This window comes from Lepidochelys kempii, chromosome 6 (assembly GCF_965140265.1).
Source record: "Lepidochelys kempii isolate rLepKem1 chromosome 6, rLepKem1.hap2, whole genome shotgun sequence".
Lineage (NCBI taxonomy): Eukaryota > Metazoa > Chordata > Testudines > Cheloniidae > Lepidochelys > Lepidochelys kempii.
The window spans coordinates 5,702,736-5,717,689 of record NC_133261.1 but is presented as its reverse complement, the minus strand read 5'-3'; the positions used below and the strand labels follow the sequence as shown (position 1 = coordinate 5,717,689).

The 14,954-nt window shown below is 47.4% G+C and overlaps 2 pseudogenes; both read left to right on the top strand.

Moving 5' to 3' along the window:
* The first annotated feature begins 516 nt into the window (after positions 1-516).
* LOC140912729 (up-regulator of cell proliferation-like) lies at positions 517-5,211 on the top strand (annotated as a pseudogene).
* A 7,067-nt stretch (positions 5,212-12,278) lies between these two features.
* Positions 12,279-14,954, top strand: part of LOC140912728 (up-regulator of cell proliferation-like) — an 80,962-nt pseudogene continuing 78,286 nt past the window's right edge.

The window sequence follows — 14,954 nt, the reverse complement described above, 5'->3', positions numbered from 1 at the left end:
TTTTGTAGGACTCTTTTTTTTATTTTTAGATCATGGAAGATCTCCTGGTTAAGCCAGGGTGGTCTCTTGCCACTCTTCCTATCTTTCCTGTGCAGTGGAATAGTTTGCTCTTGTGACCTTAATAATGTCTCTATAACACATAATAAATGGGTTAATTGTTTATCAGGTCCAAATACCCTAACACTGCACTGGAGACATTACCGTACCAGGACTGGCCTGGAGGTGTCTTCGCATTAGCTCCCCATGTTGCAATGTGGGTAAATTTGCTTTGTAAGTAATGACAGTACTCACAGCTCCCCAAAAGGACAGAGAAAGTAGCGTGAGTGAAGGGACTGATTTGGTCGCTGGGAAGTAAGCAAAGCCACAGTGCTGTTAGCTACACCTGTAAAAGACATGTCCCAGCAAAGAGATGGAGGAAGATATGAAGAAAATCAAAAATAAGTCTTCCCAGAAGGTGTAATCTGCACTGACTGCTGAAAGGGAAATAAAGGGTCAGATCCTCCGGATGAGCCATTGATGCCCAGCACAGCTCAGGGTGACGGGTGTAGGCTACCATCACAGACACCTGATCCTCAGACTGCCAGGCACCAGTCTGATCCTGAGCAGCGGCTTAGAGCAGCCAAGGGATCATTCCAGCTTCTGGGATCACCACAGAGACAGGGTCCTGAGTCTATGCCCCCTCCTCCAGTAGCTGTGAGCTGGGATGTCATAGAGCTGGTTATACTGGAAGATTTTCTAGGAAATTCTCAGTTGGCCACTTAAGCCATTTTCAAGTGGACTCTGCACTGCGCTGAGGATAAGGATTGGGATCAAACAATGCAAACCAACCTAGTGGAGTTCAAAGTGGGCCAGAACTATGTTTTATTTGCATGGAAGTAATCCCATTGGCTTCATTTTTGTTATATCAATATAAGTAAGAGAAGAATTGAACCCAGGATGTATAAGTCATCTGTTACTTACTGGGTACTGCTTTTCTTTAAATTACAAACATCAGGCTGTCTATGGAATGAGTAAACTGTATATAAAGTCACCATTTTCTACTCTGAAATTTTGGTTTGTTTTAACTTCCTTCTGCAGAAAGAAGTAAAGTATTTCAAGATGTTCTGTCCAGATTAAACCTGGAGAAGCACAGAAGCATCAAGATCAGGCTGAGGGATGTTTTGGAGATCTGCCCAGAAAGCATCAAGAACAGGATTCCAGAGGCATTAGGTGATTTACCTTGGCATTTCCTGAGGAAGGTCATGGCTCTGAATGGGACGGCCAGAAATACAAGCATTGGGCACAAGGCTCCTGAAGAAGAAATGGATGATTATGAGGAGAAACTGCATACTGATGGCACTTTCTGTTTTAGTGACACTGAGATGAAAGTTTCTCTGCAATCTCTTGATGTTCTTTGTGCTGTTCTGCTTTGCTCAGTTTCCTACAGCAGGAGATCCTGTCCAAAATGTCCATGTGCCAGTTTGCCCTCCCTCTGCTGCTACCCACCCTCAACACCCCCAAGGGCACCCTACTACTGTGGGTCATCAGGGACATTGTGAGGAAGTGGAGGCCGCACTCCCTGGCACAGAGCAGAGGGTTCAGAGAGGAGAGCCTGGTGCTCACAGAAATGCCAATGATTTCTTTTCTGTGGATGGGGAGCTGCAGCTTCTCCAAGTCCCAACTCCTCAATGAGGTTCTCAGCCCCTCCCAGCAGCACCACGATTTCTTTATCCATTGGGACATGGAGTCTGGGAACTTCCTTCAGAAAATCGCAGATGGGCTGGTTGAGATTTCCTGGTATTTCCCTGGGGGGACGGAAATTTCTGATCTTTTCCCAGAACCCATTGCAGTTACAAATCTGCACGGAGACATTGAGTCCCACTGGCTACAGTTTAGCTTTTTAACAGCGGTCTCCTCCGCAGTGTTCATAGTTACCGAGAGCATCGGTGAGAGAGAATACGAGCTGTTATCATCTCTGAAAAAATCCAGCTCTAAATATTACTTCATCCTCAACTGCAAGAATAAGAAACCCAAAGAAACTCTGGGATTTCTTAATAAGCTGTCCTCAGTGTTGAAACTGAGCAAATCACTAGTACTGGTGAAAGATAGTACCATGAATAATGCAGGATTTGTGGAAAAAGGTGAAGTCCACCATAGGAACCATAGTGAATTCATCTCCGAAGACAGTGAGTTTGGAAGCCATGGCTGTGACGGCACGTGACCTAGGAATCCAGGTGGATGAGGAGTGTCAGGCATGTCAGTGTGCGAGGAAATATACTGAAGAAATCACTGCAGAAATAAGAGATGGGGCGAAATACAAAAGGGGAATGCTGAGCCTGCAAGGAGACCCATGGAAAAACTTGGCTCAATTGGAAAAAGAGATGTGCCAAATGAAAAGGCAAGGGGACGTGGCCATTGAAGACTATAAATCTGCGCTGAAACAGAAATGGTTAGAGATACGTAGACAGCACAATCAGTGTGACCGTACTAATGGTTTGACTAAGTTTATCAATGGAATAGTACAGTTGAATCCAGTGGAGAAACATTACTTTCTGAAATGGATGAAATTTAGCCTGGATAATATTGCTAGGGGGAATCTTTCTGAAATGTGGGCAGACTATAAAGAGAAATGTGAAACTCCAGGAGTGGACCGAAAACAGCTGGAGGAATTAGATAAATTAATATCTGATAGTTCCTTGGGGGTGGAGCATTTCATGCGTGAGTTGGGACAGTTCTATGACGCTGAATGCTCAATGGTTAAAGAAGGGGAAATGGAAGAAAGCCAAAGACCATTCTCCCATCTCCCATGCACAGCAGCTGACCTGATGCTGGAAGGGTTTCCTGTGGAGCTGATCGATGGAGATGCCTCCAACATCCCCATGAGCTGGGTAGTAGATGTTCTAACTCATCTCCATATCAGACTAGGGGGTAGATCCAGAATGGTGGTTATAACAGTGCTGGGAGTGCAGAGTACTGGGAAATCCACTCTTCTCAACACCATGTTCTGCCTGCAGTTGATCAATGTAGCGATCGATGTACGCGAGGAGCGTTCATGACACTCATTAAAGTTACAGAAGCTGTTCAGGAGCTGCTTGGCTGTGATTTCATCCTGGTGATAGACACTGAAGGTCTGAAGGCCCCTGAACTAACAGCACTGGAAGACAGTTATCAACATGACAATGAGCTGGCCACCCTGGTGATTGGACTGAGTGACATCACCATCGTTAACATGACCATGGAGAATGCCACAGAAATGAAGGATGTTCTGCAAATTGTGGTCCATGCATTTCTCAGAATGAAGGAAATAGGACAACAGCCAAACTGCCAGTTTGTGCACCAGAATGTCAGTGATGTGTCTGCTCATGATCAAAACATGAGGGACAGGAAACACCTCCTGGAGCAGCTGAATGAAATGACCAAAGCTGCAGCAAGGATGGAAAAGCAAAGCAGGGAAATGGCATTTTCTGATATTATGGAGTATGACCCAGAAAAACACAATTGGTACATGCCTGGCTTGCGGCATGGAGTCCCTCCCATGGCTCCCGTAAACACTGGATACAGTGAGAGTGTGTGTGAGCTAAAGAAATACCTGTTTGAATTCATAGAGAACCGTTCACGGAAAAGAGCTGGAAAGGATATTCCTGATTTTATTGTATGGTTGAAGAGCCTGTGGAAGTCAGTGAAACATGAGAACTTCATCTTTAGCTTTAGAAATAGCCTTGTAGCTGAAGCCTATCACCAGCTGTCTATGAAGTATTCTGAATGGGAATGGGGTTTCCGCAAGGAGATGTATCTCTGGATATCTGAAAAAGAAACTTTTATCCAGAATCAGCTGCCAGAGACACTAGAGGGTGATCTCTTTCACAGCTTAAAAATGGAAGCACAAGGGAAGCTAGAGCAGGGAGAACAGAAGCTCTTGAATAACTGAGAACAGTATTTTAAAAGTGAAGCTCCAAATTTGAACCTGATAGAAAAGTACAGAGAAGATTTCAAAAGGAGCGCAAATAGCCTCAAAAGAGAACTTGAAAATTCTTCAACCAGTAACTGTAAGGAAGCAATTCGAATACGAAGAGGACAGCACAAGATAGACAATATCCAGTCTGAGTACAAGCAGAAAATTGAAGGGGAAGTTGACAGACTCTTGGCTGAATACCGAAACAGAGAAGATAAATTAGACCATGAGAAACTGAAAAAAGAATTTGAAACGATGTGGCGAGAAACCTTGTCAGAGTTAACGCTCTGTACTTTACAGAAACGTCAAGTTGTTCAAGATATGGATCTCCAGCTGAGAAAGGATCTGAAGCACAGAGGGGGTGCTGTCAGACAGATACTACAACATGCAAAAAGCCTGCTGGATTATAGAATGAAGTCTTTCACAATGAAGAAGGAGTACTTAAACTTAAAATGGACCAGAGCAGTTGCAGAATACTTCTCACAGGAATGTTAGAGCAAACTCTTCAGTTTTACAGTATCTTTAATGACTGAATGCAAGAAATACATTGAAGAAAAAGTTAAATCCAAAACAGACTATGATGAAACCTATTGTGGAGAACTGCTGCATATGGTTAATGAGAGGTTAAAAGAGGAGGAGATTGAGCAACTTCACACTTCTCCTTTGTTTGAAGTTGACCTGAAGCGTCACGTTTTGGGGGAAGCAGCTTGGCATTTCAGAAGATGCATGAAGATTTTATCAAAGAAAACGATCCTCAGCAACGTCTGGAGAAGCTGAAACCTCATTATTTCTCCATATTTACTGATCTCTATTTGGAAAAGAAGGAAAGCCAAACAAGGGCGAGGAATTTCTGCGATCAGTGTCTCAAACCTGCCCTGGTGGGTTATGTCAACAAAAGGCTCGGACTAGAAATAGTTGACAATTTTCTCAGCAGTGAACAGGCCCTTGAATACGCCAGCCAAAGCTTCTTTCAGTTCTTTTTGCTAAAGAAGCTGCTGGAAGAGATGAACTTTGACAACTATGTGAAATAGATAAGTAACTATGAAGAGTTTGTCAAATCCTGGATACAGAGATGTCTGATAGACCACTATGGAGGGAAGGCAAGTTTGAGAGATTTGGAGAAAGGGATTCTATCCAGAATAATAAATAAAATCAAGGGAATTCTGAAAAACTCCATAAATAAAAACAATAACACAGTTTCTGCCTTTTTAGACAGCTTTTGCAAAGAGCTGCAGCAGGACCTGGCCATTTCCAGCAATAGCTTAGTTGAAGACAATTAGAATCCGTTGAAGACAATTAAACTGCTATATTTAGAGCATGACTGTCATTTACTCTCCCTATTGTGCATTAAGAAATTAGTATTCTTGTTTTAATGTAATCACGCATAAGAAGCAACAGAAAACCATTTACAGTTAAACAAAATAAACTTGGGAACGGACTTTTTTGTGCTGGCTTATTTATTTTGAAATGTTGCCTTGGAACTTTTTGTTTTATTTAGCCCTGAGAGGAAGGATAGTGGGTGAGGTCAGCAAACATTTCAGGAGATGTGATACTTCCAAAGAACAAACCCAAGATCCCAAGTGATGCAGGAACCCTTAACATTTAAATTAGCCCTTCTGAGAGGCCTGATGCTGATAAGAATGACTGACCTCATGAAAAACGGGCTTTGTTTTCTCACTTAAACAGTGAGAAAATTTCACGGAGCCCTGAGCTCTCACTGGGGGGGATGGGGTGGAGACCCAATGGGGCACAAGTTAGTAACCGCTGTGGTGGGATAGGCAGGGCCAGCTCTGGAGTCAACAGAGCAACCCTCAGGTGAAGCAGTTAAACCCCAACCCAAAGACTGGAGTTTCCACAGTTACAAGGGAAATTAGATAACTATACACACACACACACACACAAACAGACTGAAATATGTAGGGTTAGAAATCCCCAGTAACAACACTGATGGCCCAAACTCTCTGCAGTGACCCCAAACCATGACACTCCCTCTCTGTGTCTCTTCTCGACAGTGGGGCTGTGAGTGTAGCTGGATTGGGCAGTGGCTCCGTGTACTGTCCCACGGGGGAATCTCTTCTCTTCATTGCCACATGCCACGCAGTTGCCGTACTCTATCTGTCAGCCCAGCTGCTCAGTGGATTTGCCCATGTCACCCGGTTTCAGTTGTTCCTTTCCACATAGAATCATAGGACTGGAAGGGACCTTGAGAGATCATCAAATCCAGGGGTTCTCAACCTTTTTCTTGCTGAGGCCCCATTCAACATCCTATAAAAACAATAGGGCCCGGCAGGGGGGAAGCGTGGGCTCCAGGCCAAGGGGACACACTTGGGCATAGGCATAGTTTTACTTCTAATTTTTTTGGGGGGGCGGGGGGAGGAATGCCTGGCATGGTTCATCCCATCTCCACAGAGCAGGGTCCAGGGAGGATGTGCCATCTCCACCCCCTGACTCACTCAGGAGGGCACCCAGCTTGTCTGTGCTCTGGGGCGATGCAACCAAAAATATATCTCAAAGGGGGGACTCAGTTCAAAAGGTTTGAAAACCGCTCAGGGTGCGGGCAGGGGGTTAGTTAGGGGCTGTGTGAAATGAGGGGAGTAGCTCAGGGTGCAGGGAGGGGATAGCTAAGGGCTGTGTATGGGCAGGGGGTAGCTCAGGGTGCAGGCAGGGGGTAGCTATGGGCTGTATGCAGGCAGGGGGGCTTCCAGTGCAATGCCCAGCTTCAGGGGCAAGGCACTGGGACTCCCGGCTTCAGCCTCCCTGCTGCTCCTGGCTTGTGGGGGAGGGTAGGCTTTCCGGCTCGAGCACCACGTTGCTCCTGGCTTGGAGGGGGTGTGGGGACCCTGCCGGCTTCAGCCCCACCTAGCTTCTGGCTGCGCCACTCCCGGCTTGGGGGGGATGGGGAGGGCACCACGGGCTTCAGCCCCGCACCGCTCCTAACTACAGCAGGGGGCCCACTGGCTTCAGACCCGCACCGCTCCTGGCTTAGGGGGAAGGGGGGGTAGGCTTCAGCACTGGGGCTCCAGGTTTCAGCCGTGGGGCTCCGCGGCCCCCTTGAAAGGGCTCACTGACCCCCAGCTGAGAACCACTGATCTAATCCAGTCCCCTGCACTCATGGCATGACTAAGCATTATCTAGATCATCCTGGACAGGTGTTTGTCTAACCTTCTCTTAAAAATCTCCACTGATGGAGATTCCAGAACCCCTCAGGCAATTTATTTCAGTGCTTAACCACCCTGACAGGAAGTTAGCCATTGATAGCTACTCTCTGGGAATGGTTTTCCACCAGTTTTGCACGCATCTTATAGTAGCTCCATCTAAGTTGTCTTTCCCTAGTTTGTTTATGAGAAGGTCATGTGAGACTGCATCAAAAGCCTTACTACCATCAACATATACCACATCTACTGCTTCTCCCCATCCACAAGGCTCGTTACCCTGTCAAAGAAAGCTATCAGGTTGGTTTGACACGATTTGTTCTTGACAAATCCATGCTGACTATTACTTATCACCTGATTATCTTCCAGATGTTTGCAAATTTAGAGCTTAATTATTTGCTCCATTATCTTTCCAGGTACAGAAGTTAAGCTGACTGGTCTGTATTTCCCCAGGTTGTCCTTATTTTCCTTTTTATAGATGCCCATTTCCAGTCTTCTGGAATCTCTCCCATTTTCCATGACTTTTCAAAGATAATCACTAATGGCTCAGATATCTCCTCAGTCAGCTTCTTGAGTATTCTAGGATGCATTTCATCAGGCCCTGGTGACCTGAAGACATCTAATTGGTCTAAATAATTTTTTACTTGTTCTTTTCCTATTTTATCCTCAGATCCCACCTCATTTTCACTGGCATTCAGTATGCTAGATGTCCAATTACCACTAACCCTCTTCTTGAACACTGAAACAAAGAAGTCATTAAGCACCTCTGCCATTTCCACATTTTCTGTTATTGTTTTTTTCCCTCTTCATTGAGTAATGGGCCTACCCTGTCCTTGATCTTCCTCTTGCTTCTAACGTATTTGTAGAATGTTTTCTTGTCACCCTTTATGTCTCTAGCTATTATCTGTTTTTTTCCTTGGCCTTTCTCGTTTTGTCCCTACATTCTTGTGTTATTTATGTTCATCCTTTGCCGTAATTTGACCTAGTTTCCACTTTGCGTACAACAATTTTTTGATTTTTAGATCATTGAGGATCTCCTGGTTAAGCCAGCATGGTCTCTGGCTATACTTCCTATCTTTCCTGTGCAGTGGAATAGTTTGCTTTTAGGCCTTGTTGTGGGGCAACTGCCCCACTCCAGTAAAACAGGGGTTAAAAGCATCCCTAGAGAGGGCTGTGGCTGGGCTAGGCTGATTCGGGAAGCAGCCACAGCTGTGGCCAGCTCAATCAGGGTCCAGCTGGCCCTTATAAGAGGGCTTGGGGCCAGAAGTGAGAGGAGTATCACTCTAGCCCTGGAGGGAGAAGGGCTAGCTGCCTGGGAGCAATGTACCTGAAGTGGAGCAGTGCTGGGAAAGGGCAAAGGGAGCTGGGGAGCAGCAGCCTGGTAAATCCCCAGGCTAAGGCCTTGTTGAAGGCCTAAGAAAGGTACTGGGGAGGCAGAGGGGCAGCCTGGGGATAGGCAAAGGCAGCAGATCCTACCCCCTTGCCAATTATGAGTGGCTATTACAGACTGCAGTCTGCTCCAGTGAGCAGGGGCTAGATGATGACTGGCAGTAGCCACTGAGGCAAGGTGGGTTTAGAGGGTTGGGGGTTCCCCTGGGAGGGGAGACCCAGAGTGTGGGGGTACAGCTAGGGGGCAGCACACCAAGGTAAAGGGGCACTGAGGTCCAGGAGGGATATGGGGGCCCTAAGGCAGGCAAGACACCAGCCTGCAGAGGGGGCTCCCAGTGCTGAAGAGCTAACTTCCAAGATGACCAGCAGGAGGCGCTATGCCGGTGAGCCTTCGCCTTGCTACAGGCAAGTAATAATGTCTCTGAAAAACTGCCAACTCTTGAACTGTTTTTCCCTTTAGACTTGCTACCCAGGGATCTTACCTACCAACTCCCTGAATTTTCTTAAGTCAGCCTTCTTGAAAGGCAGCACCTTGCACAGACACATTGAATGTTGCCTGACATTATCAAGCTCTTTTTGAAATTCCTCACAATCCACCCAAACAAAAGAATTCGGTGGCCCGGGCAAGTTTTCCTATCTCAAGTTTTTAGACCATTATTCCAAGTCAATAATAAACACACAGAACATGACCAATCCTAGTGTTGCCACTCAGGGCCTCCCACTCTCGAGGTGATCATTAATTCCCACCTCTCCCCATCCAATTCTTACACCTCACATATGGGCTCTGTCTCTCCGCTGCTCCCAGCACTGGGCCCTTTTCCCCTCCTGCTGCTGCACTGAGGCTCTCCGGCCTCCCTCCTTTGGGTGGCTCAGGTCTCCCTCCCCACAGCTCGGCCTGGGGGCAATGGGGCAACAGGTCTCCTGGGGCAGGGACGCTGCAGGGGCTTGGGTGACCAGATGTCCCAATATTCTGGGCTTTTTTCTTGTATAGGTGCCTATTACCCCACACACACTCTGTCCCGATTTTTCAAACTTGCTATTTGGGCACCCTAGCAGCCCCTGGGAGTTCCCCACCCCAGGGCAGAGGGGCCCAGCTGGGCTAATTGGGGGGGGGGGCAGGGGGAAGCAGCAGTAGTTCCTGTAATCTGACCTTTCCCACACCCTCCCCCCACAAATCTCCCCATGGGTCTTCTACTAACCCCCCCAAATCCTCTCTGCTCCCCTGAATCCGCCTCCTGACACCCTCCCTCGCCCTGCACCTCCTGCCCTTCAGTGACCCCCAAAAAGCCTTTTCCCCCTCATGCCCCCTGAACTGCCACCTGCCGCCTCCTGCTTCCATCTCCTTCGCTTGCCCTTTGGACGGCACCCGCCCCATTCTGCTCCCTGTCCTGAAGCAAACAACCCCCCGCCCTTTGGCTTGATAACACCCCTCCCCTGCTCCAACCTCTGTGCCCCCAGCCCCAAACCGCATGGGGCTGGGAGGAGGAGAAAGTCCTTGCCTGAAAATAAAGCCAGTTTGTGCCCCACAGCCCTGCCTTGGGGAGGGAGGGGATCAGCCTGAACTTCTCCCCCTCCCCAACACTGACCCCCGTAAACTGCCCCCGAACTTCCCCCTCCTCAACAATCCCCTCAACTCTGCCCCCCAAATCTACCCCATGCCTGGACTCTGCCCCTCCCCCATCCTGGCCCCCTCCTCAGTCCCTCTAATGAGCCCTGTATGAACCCCCAACCCCCTCTGCTCCCCTGAACCCATCTCCTGACCCCTGCAGCCCCTCCTGCACCTCAGCCCCCCTGAACTGCCCCCTCCCTTCCCTAGTGACCCCCAGCTCCACAGGGTGACTCTGCTGTGTCGGTTTAACTGTCACCCCAGGACATGCCAAGCTCCCCTCCCCCCTTACAGCCACCTGGGCCCTCATTAGCCTCGGGGGTGGGAGCTAATTTGCACAGAGGATAATGGAGCAGCCAATCAGGGGCTGGCCTGGGTGCCGGGGGGGCTATAAAGGGCTCCTCAGGGCTTGCAGACCCCTGGGCAGGGCTGTGGCTGTGCTGGGAGCCCGGGCTGCAGGGTCAGGGAGGGGTCTGGGCCCAGCCCCAGATCCGGGAGGGGAAGCGGGAGGCTCTGGTGCTGCGCAGGGTGGGGCAAGAGCTGGGTACAAGAGGCCCCAGTCACTGCAGCTCCCCCTCTGTGGGGCTCCAGGGGAGAGGTCTGGAGCATTTGTCACACGCTTGGGATCCCCCCTGTAAGGGAGGACAAACTGGGCTTCATTCATACCCCAGTCTCAGTCATAATGCTGGGGTAACAGCGGGGGCCCCTTTAATAAAACACTTCATTATTTTTAGCTTTTCGTTTCATGGGTTGCAAGCCTCCCACATTCTCATCCAGTGAAAGAGCCGTCCCCTCCTGCTGGCATCGACCCCCATCCTTCTGACTGAATCCAATGCACCACTGCAGACTAGGGACCGAATGGCTAGGCAGCAGTTCTACGGAAAAGGGCCAAGGGGTTTCAGTGTACGAGAAGCTGGATATGAGTCAACATTGTGCCCTTGTTGCCAAGAAGGCCAATGGCATTTTGGGATGTATAAGTAGGGGCATAGCGAGCAGATCGAGGGACGTGATCGTTCCCCTCTGTTCGACATTGGTGAGGCCTCATCTGGAGTACTGTGTCCAGTTTTGGGCCCCACACTACAAGAAGGATGTGGAAAAATTGGAGAGTCCAGCGAAGGGCAACAAAAATGATTAGGGGTCTGGAACACATGAGTTATGAGGAGAGGCTGAGGGATCTGGGATTGTTTAGTCTACAGAAGAGAAGAATGAGGGGGGATTTGATAGCTGCTTTCAACTACCTGAAAGGTGGATCCAAGGAGGATGGATCTAGACTATTCTCAGTGATAGCAGATGACAGGACAAGCAGTAATGGTCTCAAGTTGCAGTGGGGGAGGTTTAGGTTGGATATTAGGAAAAACTTTTTTCACTCGGAGGGTGGTGAAACACTGGAATGCGTTCCCTTTGGAGGTGGTGGAATCTCCTTCCTTAGAAGTTTTTAAGGTCAGGCTTGACAAAGCCCTGGCTGGGATGATTTAATTGGGGATTGGTCCTGCTCTGGGCAGGGGGTTGGACTAGATGACCTCCAGAGGTTCCTTTCAACTCTGATATTCTATGATTCTCTTGCAGTGATTTCCCATAAACCCTGGGAAAAGCTGTTTGTCCACTCTGCCCAAAATACCTTCCTCTCCATATCCTGTTCCTGACTCATTTACTAAATTTAAATTGATTTACATTTCTGACAGCCTGAGACCTTGCTGTATATCAAGCAGAGCAGGCACTTTGTTGGGATCTCTAGATGCTGACAGAGCACAGAATAAAGACACATGGCTCAAACCCTGAACTCCTTACTCAGGATTTCAAATGGCAATTGCCTCAGTAAGTTTTAGTGGGGGCTTGGCTACATTTTCAGGATTCCAAGCTCGAGGACACTAACCCATTCTAGTGCACTAAAACCAGAGTGTAGTCGTAGGGGCACAAGTGGCTAGGTGTAAACACCCATCCATGATGCTAGCCACATCCTCTGGCAGCTAGTCCCTCCTGCCACTCACACTGCTGCAGCAATGTTATTTTTAGTGCCCAACCTGGATCAGAGCTAGTGTGTGTATCTCTACCTGAGCTGGGAATCAGACCCCCAGCTTGAAGTGTAGACGTACCCTAAGTAAAACTGTGTAAGTAGCTTAGGCTCTAGTCAATAATGACTTATTTAATGAAGGTGGGATATTGGTACCCTTCCCAGGATAGAGTTCCCCATCCTGTAAGTATGGCTTACATTCTTCATCAGCAAGGAGATGTGGAGAACTTTAACAGAACTGTGAAAGATAGACATGGGAAAAGGATACTTTACAAGTATGATGGCTTTGCTAATGAGGGCACAACAACTCCCATCAGCCCTCTCCCTACTGTACATCCCTTTACCCTGCCCAGGAACCTAAGTATTTAATCAGTTCCTGATGGGCTTATTCATTGATTCCAAGGCCAGAAGGGACAATTGTGATTGTCTAGTCTAGTCTGACCTTCTGTATAACACAGGCCAGAGAACTGCCCCATAATTCATAGAGCAGATTTTTTTTAATGGCCAAACTTGAATTAAAAATGATCAGTGATAGAGAATCCACCATGACCCTTGGTAAATTGTTCCAGTGGCTAATTACCCTCACTGTCAAAAATGTACAACTTATTCCCAGTCTGAATTTGTGTAGCTTCAACTTCCATCCATTGGAGCGAGTTATACCATCTCTGCTAGAGAAAATATTTGTTCCCCATTTAGATACTTATAGACTGTAATCAAGTCACCCCTTCACCTTCTCTTTGTTAAGCTAAATCACTCTAAGGCATGTTTCAGAGTAGCAGCCGTGTTAGTCTATATTTGCAAAAAGAAAAGGAGTACTTGTGGCACCTTAGAGACTAACCAATTAATTTGAGCATAAGCTTTTGTGAGCTCCTTCAGGATAGGTTGTAGATCCTTGATAATGCGTTGGAGAGGTTTTAGTTGGGGGCTGAAGGTGATGGCTAGTGGCGTTCTGTTATTTTCTTTGTTAGGCCTGTCCTGTAGTAGGTGACTTCTGGGTACTCTTCTGGCTTGTCAATCTGTTTCTTCACTATCAAGCATTCTTACAACTACAATACCCACCTGCTGAACTAGCCATCACCTTCAGCCCCTACTAAAACCTCTCCAACGCATCATCAAGGATCTACAACCTATCCTGAGGGACGACCCATCACTCTCACAAATCTTGGGACACAGGCCAGTCCTTGCCTACAGACAGCCTCCCAACCTGAAGCGAATGCTCACCAGCAACCACATACCACACCACAGAACCACTAACCCGGGAACCTATCCTTGCAACAAAGCCCGTTGCCAACTGTGTCCACCTATCTATTCAGGGGACACCATCACAGGGCCTAATAACATCAGCCACACTATCAGAGGCTCGTTCACCTGCACATCCACCAATGTGATATATGCCATCATGTGCCAGCAATGGCCCTTTGTCCTGTACATTGGTCAAACTGGACAGTCTCTACGTAAAAGAATAAATGGACACAAATCAGATGTCAAGAATTATAACATTCATAAACCAGTCGGAGAACACTTCAATCTCTCTGGTCGCGCGATTACAGACATGAAAGTTGCGATATTACAACAGAAAAACTTCAGAAACAGACTCCAAGGAGAGACTGCTGAATTGGAATTAATTTGCAAATTGGATACAATTAACTTAGGCTTGAATAGAGACTGGGAGTGGTTGAGTCATCATAAAAAGTAACCTATTTCCCCTTGTTTATTCCTTCCTCCTCCCCCCCCCCGCCCCCCGTTCCTCAGATGTTCTTGTTAAACCCTGGATTTGTGCTGGAAATGCCCCACCTTGATTATCATACACATTGTAAGGAGAGTGATCACTTTAGATAAGCTATTACCAGCAGGAGAGTGGGGTGGGGGGAGAGAAAACCTTTTGAAGTGATAAACACCCATTTTCTCATGGTCTGTGTGTATAAAAACATCCTCACTGTATTTTCCACTGTACACATCCGATGAAGTGAGCTGTAGCTCACAAAAGCTTATGCTCAAATAAATTGGTTAGTCTCTAAGGTGCCACAAGTACTCCTTTTCTCTCAGCAAAGGTAGGGATGGAGCCACCCACGAGCAGCCCTGACCACCCCTGCTTTGGTCCACAGTGTGTGAAAACCTACTAATAACATACACAGGTGAGTTCACAGCATGTCATGATCAACAGTAGCGAGGTCAGTGGCTGATCTAATCACATCAACACGAACCTTAATCCTCAGTTACTCTGAGGCTGTTTATAAATGTTTATATCTGACCGGCTGGTCCTGCTCTCTTCTGTCTAACATGGCTGGAAGTTTGCCAAGGGTTTCTTGGCTCCCATAGCCCAGCAGACAGAGAAGTGACAGCTGCAATGTCTATATTTAATATGTAACTCTCTGACGATGGATATTTGTATAAAAGATCTGGTGGGATCAAAATTTTAACTCCAACACAGCACTTGCTCCCAAGCTTTCTCCCTTGTGGGTGACTGGAGAGGAAGATTTTGTAACAGTTATAAGGGTTTATACCTTACTGCTTGTGATAATATTGCTTGTGAAGAAGCCCAACGACCTCCAATAAAAATATATAGCATAGGTGTTAGCGAGAGAGCAAATCTAAGTCCTACTCGTGTACCCCACTCCCCAGAGCAGGGCTAAGGCTCACTGGGCTGTACACTGCAGCCGGGAATGTGGGAGGGAGGCACTCAGGCTGTGCGGAACCTGATCCAAATAATAATGGAGATAAAAAGAAAATGACTGTAATATCACAAAACTGCTGCCCCTCAGACCTTCCTCCCTTCCTCCTCACTGCATCCTCCCTTCTCTTGTCTTTCTGTTTAGTTTCTCCCTTCCTATTTAAACCCAGCACCACCACTGCCAAAAAACACAC